This window comes from Tachypleus tridentatus, chromosome 3, assembly GCF_004210375.1.
Source record: "Tachypleus tridentatus isolate NWPU-2018 chromosome 3, ASM421037v1, whole genome shotgun sequence".
NCBI lineage: Eukaryota > Metazoa > Arthropoda > Merostomata > Xiphosura > Limulidae > Tachypleus > Tachypleus tridentatus.
In genome coordinates this window covers 6980546-6994642 of record NC_134827.1, presented here as the reverse complement: position 1 = coordinate 6994642, position 14097 = coordinate 6980546, and positions in this window count along the sequence as shown.

The following is a 14097-nucleotide window of genomic DNA, read 5'->3' as shown; positions in this document are numbered from 1 at the left end:
GCCTTTCATATTTAATAAATGGAAAAATTCAAATTATGATCTGTTATTAGATGAATCTAGAAGTAACTCCCACATTAAATAAATTATTTTATAGTACTATATAAATAGAAGCAGTAAATATTTTTAACGCTATTGGTCAATATCGTAAACTTGTGAGACGGTGGTTAACGCTCTATCTCTGACCACTAAAATCCCAGTTTGGTGATACTAGATTCCAAGTTTTTGTACTTTATCGATTTAATAAAAAGACAACTAGGAAGATACAAACATATAGAAACATCTAACTTTTGTATATCGAAAAATGGAAAACTGATAATAATAAAAAGTCATACCACTGAATTTAGGTCTCCAAAATAAATGAAGATTTTTTACGTTCTAAAGGGCGTTGTTTACAACATATATTTCAATGTTTATTAAAAATATAATTTTATGTAGTTTATATACATGAGATTTTTGTGTGTTTTAAATTTGTATTGACGGTCAAATCATATTCTTCAGTCAAACAAGGACAGCCTAAAAGTTGACGGCGAACGCTGTTTCTTAACTTCCTACCACCTAGTCCAACAGCTGTAAGTTTCAATGTATATAACGCTAAAAATCGGGCTACTATACTTTTAGTAGGCACCCATGGCCAATGTGTAGCTTTGTGCTTAGCAACAAATAAAGTAATCTATTCCTTGAAAATTAAAGACTGATATAGCAGATAAGCATGTGAATATCAGTGTGCTTCACTTGGTTACTACATTGATATTCAAGTGTATATTCCTCACACATTCAGGTTTAAAAGTGCATTAACTCTACGCAAGGACAAGCTTGCCAGCACATCATTTGCGCGTTTTTTTTTTGTATTATTTCTTAATGACGTAAAAGGTGTTTGCTGTTCAAGAACGTCACGTTAGACATATAAGAATATTCCGTCTTAGGTATTCATATACAAAATTATTGTTCGCTACAATGTGAGACTAGAATTGCTTTTTTATTTTTGTTATTGATTCGTTTTCGTAAAATATTACAGTTTTCTTATTGAATATTATTGGCATACAACTATGAAACTTGAAATACAAATGCTTTATTTGGTAGGCTTCGCAATCGAATTTATTATTATGAACTAAAGCGTTTTAATATATTTGGTTATCTTGTTGATTCTCTATTATAATATTAATTATATCGTGTTTACTGTTAATATCGTTTACTAACTAAGGCACGTGCTCAGAATCTTTAAACGTGGAACAAGTTAATCGAAAACCTGTCTTAAGAGGACGTAAGATAGTTATTCACAGAAAGTATTTTAATGTCTTAAAATAAAGCTAATAAGAACGCTGCCTCCGCATAAAAAGAACCTTATTATCAACAGACTTAAACCAGTCAGGTAATTCAACTGTGCGTTTTTTACTTAACTTACAACGTATTTTTATCGCTTTGTAAAATCTACTAGTTGTGGGTGAGTAATTCGATTAATACAAGCCATGAGGAAAAAAAAAATATTTATTTATCATGCCAATTGAATAAAATTATTTTTAAAACGTCTGATCATCTGGGGATGTTTACAAACTATACTGACATACTAGTAAACATATTTTCTTTACAAACTTTAGTATATTATATCTAGTGAGTATGATCCAAACATTAATATCTAATATCTACTTTGAGAATTATTTCAGATTTTTTTCTTATGACCTCAAACTGTTTCGTAATCATGTGTTTCTATTTATGAGCACTGACACTTTCTGTTCCTTCTTAATGCCAATTCTACTGATGAAACATCGTTCGAGTTATAATATTCCAATAGTTGGAGAGGCGCAACCATGCGAATCCACGTGTGGCGATGCACGTGCTCGGCATCATCCCTGAAGTCCGAACAACTGGCCTCTAACTCACGCTGTGGTGATCACGTGCCACAAGGTCTAGCGACATCTCTTCCCTTGTTTATAGTGGTTATTATCTTAGTTCGAGCTCCCAGTCTTTCCATGGTTGGCCTCTAGCCCTAGTTTCAGCACTTCTGGTTTGCCAGCTGTTGTACGGAGGTTTTTTCCCCCGATTATTTAAGAGTCATATACTTTCACACTTAGCTTATCCGTGACGAGATTCCAAACGTAAAGGTGCACTCCTTCAGGACTATTACAACAATAACAAAAAACATTACGTTTATTCCTCAGATACCAAAACATTTAAGATATATTAATGAATACCATTAACAAAATTTTACAAAATATCGAAACAAACATATTACCTTATAAATCATACAAGTGAAACACACACACATTTTCGTGTTTTTTATCATATTCTTTTATTAGTGTTTTTTAAGAGTCTGGAAATCGGGTGAGATACGTCATCAGTCGCTCGATCACAATTTCGATATTACTTTTTTTTAATTTCGTGCTTCTAAACAATGCAACATAATAACAAAAAAATATTGTTGTAGTCTACACATTCTATATTATTCTCGAAGATGATAATGAGGATTTCCCATTACCTCATCATACTTAATTAAAAGGGTAACAAACGTTGTTGAATCATTTTACTTATTTAATGGCTTAACGCATATAAAAGACTATAAAGTTATATATTTTAAAGGATAATACATACTTGTTTCAATATATCTTGTTGCATCTCGCATGATATATGTAGAAATACTTAATATCCATACAGATATCATCAGATCAAAATTTCCCAATTATTTTTCAAATACATTTGAAAGCCATTTCAACGAAAAAATTAAATCAGATAATAATAGTTTCTCGTTGATGAATAAATTACTTTCCCTTACATTTTTCCCTCTTTCGACATGAATAACTTAGTTATAACTGATCTCAATTATATTTTAATGGAAAAGCGAGCACGGGAAATGTATGCAAGTATCTTTACGAATTAAGCCATTATTTACCAGACTATGGATATATGGGCTGAGCATGGCTGGGTGGTTAGGGCGCTCAATTTGTTTATGATCACGGATTCGGGTCCCCCGTCATACTAAATATGCTCGTCCTTTCTGCCGTGGGGGCATTATAATGTTACGGTCAAACCCACTGTTCGTTGGTAATATACTAGCCCAAGAGTTGGCAATAGGTGACAATAACTGATTGCCTTTTCTCTAGACTTACACTGCTTAATTAGGGACGGCTAGTGCAGATAGCCCTCGAGTAGCTTTGCGCGAAATAAAAAAAAACAACAAATTTCAAAATAAATTATAAATGTGTTGTTACAGTATTTATTGCGACTGTAAAGCACGTAATAGAGTGAACTTAACTTTTAATCTCTTTTTGTCACCCCTACCGAATAGATTCAGGTGAATAAGCGATGACGCTGTCCAACTGCTCGTCTGCAGCGCGACATTTTCCGTACGATAACTAGAGTTAGTTTTAAAAAGCAGTTTTTAATCAACTTCACGGTCCATTTCCTTTGTAGCTGAGAAATAATCTACTGATTATGAGGATAGGATATAAAAGGTCAGGGTCATCATTTCAAAAATTTTGTTTCTGTGCAAAAGGAAAAACAACCATAAAATCTAAATATGCCATATTTATCAACTTGGAAAGTGGAATAAGATAAAAGCATAATGGTCAGGAGGGTCGGTTAATCCACTTATTTCTATTTTCTCGACCTAGTATAGAGTAGTGGATACGATAATCAACTCACAAATTGAGAGCAGTGGAACTAAAATCCTTCTTCAAAAATATCTGCATTTTCAGCCATGAGAGCATTATAATGTGGAGGTCAATCCCACTCTTTCTTGGTACAAAATAGCTCAGGAGTTGGCAGTGAGTGGTGTTGACTAGCTGCCTTTGCTCTAGTCTATTACTTCAAAATTAGGGACGACTATTGCAGATAGCCCTGTATTAGCTTTGAGCGTCCCTCGCTGGTACAGCGGTAAGTCTACGGATTTACAACACTAAAATCAGGAATTCGATTCCCCTCGGTGGACTCAGCAGATAGCTTGAAGTAGCTTTGTTATACGAAAATACATAGAGAATACACATACACAGCTTTCAGCTAAAATCAAAGCAAACAAAACCAGCTATTTTTAATACAGCTATAGTTAATAAATATCATAAAGTATCAATAATTTTTTAATAAAATTATAGCAATAAGATGAAACCAGGTGTGATAAAACATCACAGCACTAATGATAATTTAAGTTATAAAGTTTATAGGTCACTAGTATGTGTAGCGTTAATTAGCATCTGCACCTATATTTCACACTAATATGGACGAGGAAACTGAGTGGTAGGTAGTTCACTGTCTGAATGCCTGTCATATACCGAGAGCCAGCGACTGATTGATTGATGTTTCTTCTAAAAATTATATATAAATGAACTTTTTATAAACATATTTTCTAAAATTTAATTATATTGTAGTATATATATATATATATATATATATATATATATATATATAGAAAACGACTATTCTCTTTCTGGGATTTCATATAAACAACTTTCTTATGTTCAAATGTTCTTTTCCATAAATATTTATACATTGGCCTGGTATGGTCCTGTATATTATTAGTGGTGACGGTAAAGGTAGTGAATTTTATTACGAATTTCTGGGCCTTTTCTTTGGACAGTCTTTATGGTTTTGGCTTTGTTAGCCTGCTGACCTCAAGAAGCGCGCTTTAATTTTAACATTTTCGAAATTGAAATGTGCTGCGGGTAAAACATGCGGGTTGGTATAGTGTTGTAGTCAAGGATTCCAATTGGACAAAATCTGGTGATGTTGCATCAAATCAATGTGTATCTTTGACAACCAAACAAAAGTAGTTGCGAATTTCAGCCAATGATTATGATTTTTGTGCGCCAACAATACCAAGCACGGGTAGCGCGTATACTTAATTCGATTTTACTATTCATTACAATCTCTACCAACCAACCATTAAATCTAATTATGTACCCAAAGTAAAATATAATATATATATGTGAATGGAAGAATTTTAGAAAGACAAACTTGCTTGTCCTAGCAGAAAGCACTATTGCTTCGTGCAAGTTGCGTGTCGATCGGTACTAACTACAACGGCCTAGATATTGGCGTGACAAACGGATGACTTTTCGTTTTTATGTAGTAGATTTATCAACTCGGGAAACGAGATTGTATATACAGATGTAAGAGATAAAACGCCATATAAGCACAACATTATAAAGCTACGAAAGAATAAAACAGAAAATGTAATCACACACGCGTGAAAAGAAAGATGCTGATTACGAATTGAAAATTTCACGTTTAAAAACAAAACGCATAAAAACAGTCGCAAGCTCGAAAAAAACATTACCATTATTCGATTTATATCTTAATTTTCAAAATACTTGAAATATACAACAAGTGAGAATCAGAACGTATTTACAATAATTACCAGATGGAAGAATAACTATCATTTGAATACTTTGAAATACCTTATCTACAATTTAGTAGTTTTCATGCAAAGAAAAAGTTACTATTTAACTGTATAATTTGCTTTATATTACAGACGGCACATGCCTGTTTCACTTATAGTTAGTTTTAAACCTAGAATACAGGGTCAGGGCCTCTTTATATCTAGAGACATTATTACTTTGTGGCAAGGCCCGGCATGGCCAGGTGGGTTAAGGCGTTCGACTCGTAATCTGGGAGTCGCGGATTCGAATCCCCGTCACACCAAACATGATCGCCCTTTCAGCCGTGTGGGCGTTATAATATTACGGTCAATCCCAATATTCGTTGGTGACAGAGTAGTCCAAGTGTTGGCGATAGGTGGTGATGACTAGCTGCTTTCCCTCTAGTCTTACACGACTGAATTAGGGACGACTAGCGCAGATAGCCCTTGTATAGCTTTGCTCTAAATTAAAAAAAAAACAACTTTGTGGTAAAAATGCAAATCATATAATCCGAGCACATGTTTTATAGGATTTCGTATTTTTGTCTTTAATTGATTTCCTGAATCTTCGTGAATTCCCGACATCCTGAATTATCTGTTTTGTTTTCATGATAAGTATTCATAAATGAGTGTCATCTAACCAAGCTAAATAGAGTACCATGATTCCTTTAGATATCCTGTAGCGTAAGATATCAGTGTTAAAACTTCATTAACATGAAATTCAAAAACAAGTAAGAAATTTTAAAAAAGCAACAAGTCTGTTGGTGAGATTATTTAATACGAATTAAACTTGCTAACTGTAATTGCTTACCTTATCTATGCAAACATAAAACATTCATCCATAAAATAGGTAAACTATTTATTAATTACATAGAAATATCTAGAACATTAACTTGAATTAAGTGGGAAATTTGATAGATCTTTAAAAATCCTTTTTATAGAACTATCTTACCAAATACAGGGTAAGTAAGATGTTTATCTACACTTTATTTATTCCAACTCTTATAAAATGAATTAAGTGATATACTTCATTGATTATCACAAGAAAGAAAAAAGCCTTGATTAAGGTTTTCATAAAATTTTATATTTCATTACAGTTAGAAACAGATAATGAAAGACAGGCGTAGAACAATTATTATTTTCAGAAGGTATGTTTATCTATATTTGTATACATACATATATATATATATGTGTATGTGTGTGTGTGTGTGTATATATATATATATATATATATATACAGAGAGAGAGAGAGAGCTGGGTGGTAAATAGATATTGTGTAACTGACACTTCTAGTCAATTATTGTGAACCCAGTAAGTCGTACTTGCTTATGTCAAGGCTACTAAGTCCTTGTACCGTCCCTAATTTTAAATTGGCAACCAGAGGGAAAGCATTCGGCCAGCAGGATATACCGCCAACTGTTGAGCAATTCATTACTAACAAATGGGGGAATTCATTGTCATATAATAATACCCGTACGGATGAAAGTCAAAGATTGATTCCAAGTTTCGATCCCGCACCCTGCAGATTGCTTGTTTAGTGCCCTAATGTCAAGACAAAAACTTAGTTATGAAAAACATCACGAAATACATATTGCAAATGGTTTTCTTGTTTCCAGCTATTTACGCAAAGCTATTTAAGAGCAATCTGCATTAGACATCTCTAGTTTTAAAGTGATAGACTAGACGAAAGAAGCTAAGCAACCTCACTCTCTGTCAACAAATAAGGAGATTTGACAGTCACCCTTATAACCCGCCCATGGTCCCTAAGTGCGGAGCGCGTTTTTAAACTTTTTTGCAGTAATGGGACGTAAATGTAATCATAGTTAGGTATGTTACTGCTGAGCCCTCTTCTACTCTCGGACCAAGTTTGAATATATGAAGTAAATGACAGTAACCTATATCATGTCACAAAGAAATTGGTTTTTCAATGGCTCAGCGGTATGTCTCGGGGCCTTTAACGTTAAAAATCAGGTTTCGACACCCTTGGTAGGTGCAGCACAGATAATCCTTTGTGAAGCTCTGTAAGAACTAACAAACAAACGCAAATAAATTAAGTGGTAGATAGATAGAGTTAATAGAAACTATAACACCACGGAATGTAAGAGATGGAAGATAGAAGAAGAATTTTAAAATGACAACCCGAGGCTATGTATAGGGCTAAGAAAAGCTAAAATACTAGTAAAACGTTTAAAAGGGAATTATAACGTATGAGGCAAAAACAATATATCAAGAGTGGAAATATTTTCCTTACAAGAACTTTGATATCACTTTTGTAAAGGTATAAATTATCTAAATTTATTAAGTAGATTAACATTCTGCCTTTTAAACTACTTAAATAACTTTTATAAATGGTTGAGTGCAGTTTTATTCTATTCTTCCCGCTGTCAAGATGTTCTACAAAATGATTATTTAAACAATAATGTTAGTCTTGGAGCTCCTCTATGAAAACGTTTCTCTCTTTAAAGAAATAGAAAAGATATGTGATTCAAGTCCGGAGACACGATAAATAATAATTTAGTAGGCGGTAAGAAACTCAAAGGAAGTTCATTTAGTAATTCATCGTCACGCAAATATGAGTATAACAATGCTTTACTATCTCCACCCTCATCCTCTGTCCTTTCCAAAAAAAAATTTCATCCCCATACAGTTTAAAAATTGAAAATGTTGGCTTAAAAGTTTCCTTGCACGTGTGTTTTCCTAATCCCATATTTTGGTGGTAATTGACTAGGCTTTGTAATAAGTGAAAAACCAACTCCCTTAGAGTCAAATAGCTCAGCAAAGTGGTAACTTGACGAGGGTCGGGAACTTCACGGTCCGTGGATTTCGAAAGAATAAAAGGAAAAAAAAAGTGGATACATGAACCATGAAGAAATAGAAACCCATCCCCTATAGCTTCTGAAGATGATATCTTGTAAGTTGGGTGTATGTAACGTCGAGGTCGTTAACTCACAATAGACATATAATGATTCGAAGTGATATTTCTTGGAGAAACGTAGGTGAAAAGTCCAGCTGAAAATAAGTTATTATGCATATAATTCTAAAAAAGAAAGAAAAAGCTATTTGAGGGTTATTTGCACCAAATGTTCGTAATTTTGAAGTTATGGACTAGAGGAAATACCATCTACCGCCAACTATCGGTCTACTCTTCTAGCAACAAAAAGTGGGACTGACCGTCACATAATAACGACTTAACGGCTGAAAAGGCAAACGTGTTCTGTGAAGGGATTCGAACTTCCAACCCACATTTTAAGTACAAAAATAATTGCAAACTTTGTGAACACATACTGTATGGAGCGTTAAATAAAAAATGGAAGAAAGTATGACGTTATTTGGTTGGTTAGATTTTTATTTTCTAAACAAATAAAATTGAAAAATGCCTATAGAGAATGAATTTGCATGGTTTCTTTGTAAATAAACTTAAAAACGTAAAATTTTTAATTCCAAAATACAAAATATTGCTTATGAATTTAATTTTTCTCTTTTAGTGAAGCCTTCGCATGGCCAGGTGGTTAGGGTGCTTGACTCGCAACATGAAAGTCACGGGTTCGAATCCACGTCCCATCAAATATGCTCGCCATTTTAGCAGTGGGAGCATTATAATGTGACAATCAATCCTCCATTCGTTGACAAAAGAGTAGCCTAAAAGGTTGTGGTCTGCGTTGATGGCTGACTACATTCCCTCTAGTTTTTAACTGCTAAATTCGGGACGGCTAGCGTGTAGCTTTCCTCGAAATTCAAAACAAACTGGCTCGGCATGGGCAATTGATTTAGGTGCTCGACTTGTAATCCGAGGGTGGCGGTTTCGAATTCCCATTACACCAAAATATATTTGCCCTTTCAGCCATGAGGGAGGTTGTTATAATGTAATGATCAATCCAACGTAAAAGAATAGCCCAATAGTTGGCGGTGGGTGATGATGACTAACCTTTCCTCTTGTCTTATACTGCTAAATTATGGATGTTTAGTGCAGATAGCACTCGTGTAGCTTTACGCGAAATTGAAAAACAAACCAAGCTTTCCTAACCTCTCTATTTGTATAACACAGCAGAGAATTAGCTGAATGTGCGCTTTGTTATAGCAAAGCCACAATGAGCTATCTGTTGTGTTCGTCGAGGGAAGTCGAACCCCTGATTTTAGTGTTGTAGATAGTATTCAATAAAGAATAATTATATATTATCACAAAGTAACTCTCTAATGCAATAAAATGAATCAAGAGTTTTTTGATGCTGTTATACGATTAAGTAAGTATTCTATATTGTATATACCTTCACTATAAAGATATACATATGTATGTGTGTTTGTATATATATATATATATATATATACTGTTGAATTATGATCCACCATGAAGTTTGATAAATACAGGTGGAAATTGCCTAAACATATTCAAATAATATTTTTGATATTATCGTATTCAATACATACGCTACATAGCCCAAAGTATGTGGACACCCGACCATCACACCCATAAGTGCTTGTTGAACATCTCATTCCTAAACAAACGGCATTAGTATAATGTTAGTTTTCCCTTTGCTCCTATAACAGTCTCTATCCTTCTGAGAAGGCTTTTCGTTAGATTTTGGAATATGGATGCGGGGATTCACTCCTATTCAGCCACAACAGCATTAGTGAGGTCGGGCACTGATGTCGGGCGAGACGGCCTGGCTCGCAGTCGGCGTTTCAATTTATCCCAAAGGTGTTCGATGGGGTTGAGGTCAGGACTCTGTGCAGGCCAGTTCTTCCACACCAACCTCGGCAAACCATGTCTTTATGGAGTTCGTTTTGTGCACGGGGGCATTGTTATGCTGAAACAAAAAGGGGTCTTACTCAAACTGTTGCCACAAAGTTGGAAACACAAAATTCTGTAGAATGTCATTTTGTGCTGTAGCATTAAGGGTTTGCTTCAGTGGGGCTAAGTTGAAAAACATCCCCAGACCATTATTCCTCCTCCTCAATACTTTACAGTTGAAACTATACATTCAGACAGGTAACGTTCTCCTGGCATCCACCAAACCCAGATTCGTCCAGCAGACTGGCAGATAGTGAAGCATGATTCATCACTACAGAGAACGCGTTTTCACTGCTCCAAAGTCCAATGGGGGTGAACTTTAACAACTCCAGCCGTCGCTTGGCATTGCGCATGGTAAATTTAGGCTTGTATGCGGCTGCTCGACCATGTAAAACTATTTCATAAAGCTCCCGACAAACAGTTCTTGTGCTGACGTTGCTTCCAGAAGCGGTTTGGAACTCGGTAGTGAGTAGTGCAACTGTGGAAAGAAGTTTTTTACGCCTTACGCGCTTCTGCAGTCGGCGGTCCCGTACTGTGAGCTTGTGTGGCCTACCGCTTCGTGACTAAGATGTTGTTGCTCTTAGACGTCTCCACTTCAAAATAACAGTATTACAGTTGATCAGAACAGCTCTAGCAGGGCAGAAATTTGACGAAATGACTTGTTGGAAAGGTGGCATCCTGAGATAGTGCCATGTTGAAAGTCACTGAGCTCTTCAGTATGACCCATTCTACTGCCAATGTTTATCTATGGAGATTTCATGGCTGTATACTTGATTTTATGCTCCTGTTAGCAGTGGATGTGGCTGATATATATAGTGTATATACTGTAACATGAAAATGATAAGTTAGTTTGTTTACTTTGAATATCATGCGAAAAGCTAGACAAAGCTATTTACTTTACCAGTGTTACTAGAATAAAAGGCAGCTGGTCAAGAGCAACTACTATCAACTCTTGGGCTACTTTTATCGAACAGTGGAATCTGACCTTCATTTCTATAATGCATCTAATGACCCAAAGTTCGGAACGTGATATTCTGACATCGGGAAGTAAATAACAGATCCTCTGATTCACAGTAAACGCCCACGCCCGGACCCAAAAGGAAAATGAATAACGTTAGTGGATGTGAACACATTTTGTATTCCCGCTGCTTTTTTTTGGGGAGGGCTTCTTATTACTCGATAATCACATACATGAAGTCCAAAATGCCTGGAACCATAAAAATTTCAAAAATTTTACAGAATGTGTTTCACGTGCTGTCCTTGTAATCTGAAACAACTTTGGAGACGATATTCACATTCTCTTTGAACACTGCGAAGCACTTTCGTGTCATTGTTAATGGTCCAACACGATTCATTGTTTCAGATGTTTAGTGCCTCTGGTTTACTTGTTGTACACACGTAATTTGAGTGGTTCCCCTGAAAAGGAAATCAATGAAAGTCAAGTCTAGAGATCTTTGAGCACATTCTTGGGATCCACACCTGCCTATCCAAAGTCCTAAGAAGGTGTCATTCAACCAAGCTTCGAAATTAAGAAAACTGCAAATCATCTATAGTTTCAAACTTCTAATGCTCCCTGTAGTCCGTGATGTAAAGTTAAAATCGAAAGCTTGTAAAAATATAAAAGCAAAAAATATCACTGGATAACAGAGTTGTTGTATCTGAAGTTTTCAGTGAAGGTTTGTTTTTGTTTGTTTTCTTAATTTCACACAAAGCTGCACGAGAGCTATCTGCACTAGCCGTCCATAATTTAGCAGTGTAAGACTAGAGCGAAGGCAGCTAGTCATCACCACTCACAGCCAACTATTGGGCCACTCTTTTACCAACAAGTAATGATATTGAGCGTAACATTATAACGCCCGCCACGGCTGAAAGAGCGAGCATGTTTGGCGGAACGTTAGTGAAAGTTACTGTGCGGTTACTAATAAAACACAGAGATTACTGTAACAATAACATGCTCTAAATTTGTAAAGTTTGAAAAGTTACTTTTTATAAAATATAGCTTTTTCAGTTTCGATTTAAATAATTAATTCGTTTCCAACACATGAATTAGACTCACTATTGAAAATAGATTGTTGAAGCCCTTAACTGTTTGAGAATTACGTTTTCACGTTAGAACAGTGCATGTATTATTTAGAATACTTTTTATAATATTATTAATAATCTTTCTTATTACTTGCGTTGTTGTTCGTAGAATAAGAACAATGCTATACAATGGGCAATTTGTGTTTTGCCCAACACAAGTATCGAAATCTGGTCTCCAGAAGTGTGAGTCCGCAAACATGCCACTGACCGTTCCTTACTAATAGGCCCGGCATGGCCAGGTGGGTTAAGGCGTTCGAGTCGTAATCTGAAGGTTGCGGTTTCGAATCCCAGTTGCACAAAACATGCTCGCCCTTTCAGCCATGGAGGCATTATAATGTGATTAATCCCACTATTCGTTGGTAAAAGAGTAGCCCAAGAGTTGGCGGTGGGTGGTGATTCCCTGCATTCCCTCTAGTCTTACACTGTCAAATTAGGGATGGTTAGCGCAGATAGCCCTTGAGCAGCTTTGCACGACATTAACAAACAAACAATCCTTACTAATAATGATGTATTTACTGCATACAATTTAATTCCACTCACTAATTAAAAACAACTCTTTAAACTTATTATTAAAATTAATTAATTTTTCAATAAGGTGTTTTTAAATAAGTTTAAAAGTAGATGACATCTTAGCACCAGTTAAAACATAGACTATCCTCCCCTCGATTATGGAGTTTTGTCGCGACTTATTTGTCTACTATCTTAATAGTGTGATACATACAAAAGACAATAATTCGGCAGCAACCTACTGCTGTTTCTATATTTTGTTTAGTTATTTATTATTTTTTACAATATCCAATTAATTATTATCTTCACATATAATTATACTGACAACAAGCTCACTGTTTGGAATAGCTTTTGCTCCCGTTATATCCTTAAATAATCTTGAACAAACGGGTAAGAAATATATGTACAATTAACAATTAAATAAAATACCCTAAACCGCTGCGTTGTAATCGGGGCTATGCACATCGCGGCACAAGCTTGATAAGAAACATTCAATCAGTATGTTAATTTAAAGTTGAAAAAACTAAAAATAATAAAAAAATTCGTGTCGTAACATTCCTATGAAGATATTCATGAGGTTATTATTTTACGCGTCCCTCCGCCCCACTTTAAGGACTTACAACGCTAAAATCTGGGATTCTATTCTAGGCAGTAAGTATAGCAGATAGCCCGATATGATTTTGTTCTTGAACAAACATTTTTTTCACACAGTGCGATAGAATGAGACAAAAGTGATGGCTGGATGAGAATCTAAATAAATTTGTTTGTTATGTTTGTGAATTTCGCGCAAAGCTTTTTTTGTTTTTGAATTTCGCACGAGGGGTATCTGCTAGCCGTCCTTAATTTAGCAGTGTAAGACGAGAAGGAAGGCAGCTAGTCATCACCACCCACCGTCAACTCTTTTGCTACCTTTTTACCAAAGAATAATGGAAGTGATCGTAACGTTGTAATGCCTCCATAGCTGAAATGGCAAGCACGGTTGCGAGTCGAATGACTTAATATCACCTGATCATGCAGGGCTATCTTAATATATGGTGAGAAAAGTTTGCTTACTTGATGGAAGCTAGATCCTTCATTCATTGAAAAAAGATGCAAGTGACAGTCAATGAAAATATTACAATAAGAAATTAACTGAGTTTTAGAAATGTTGGAAAAGTTCTGATTACTTAGTTAAGGGTAATGTCAAAAACAATAATTCAATTGCTGCAAATGCAACAAGGTAAACAATAAATCAGTTTGCACATTTACTAAAAAAGAACCTTCATATGATAACAAAGCAAACACAAAACTTACAATTTTCAAACTTAAAATTTGAAATCATAAACTGGTATGGAGAGTTCAGTTCGACTACAACGGCCTGGCATGGCTAGTTGGT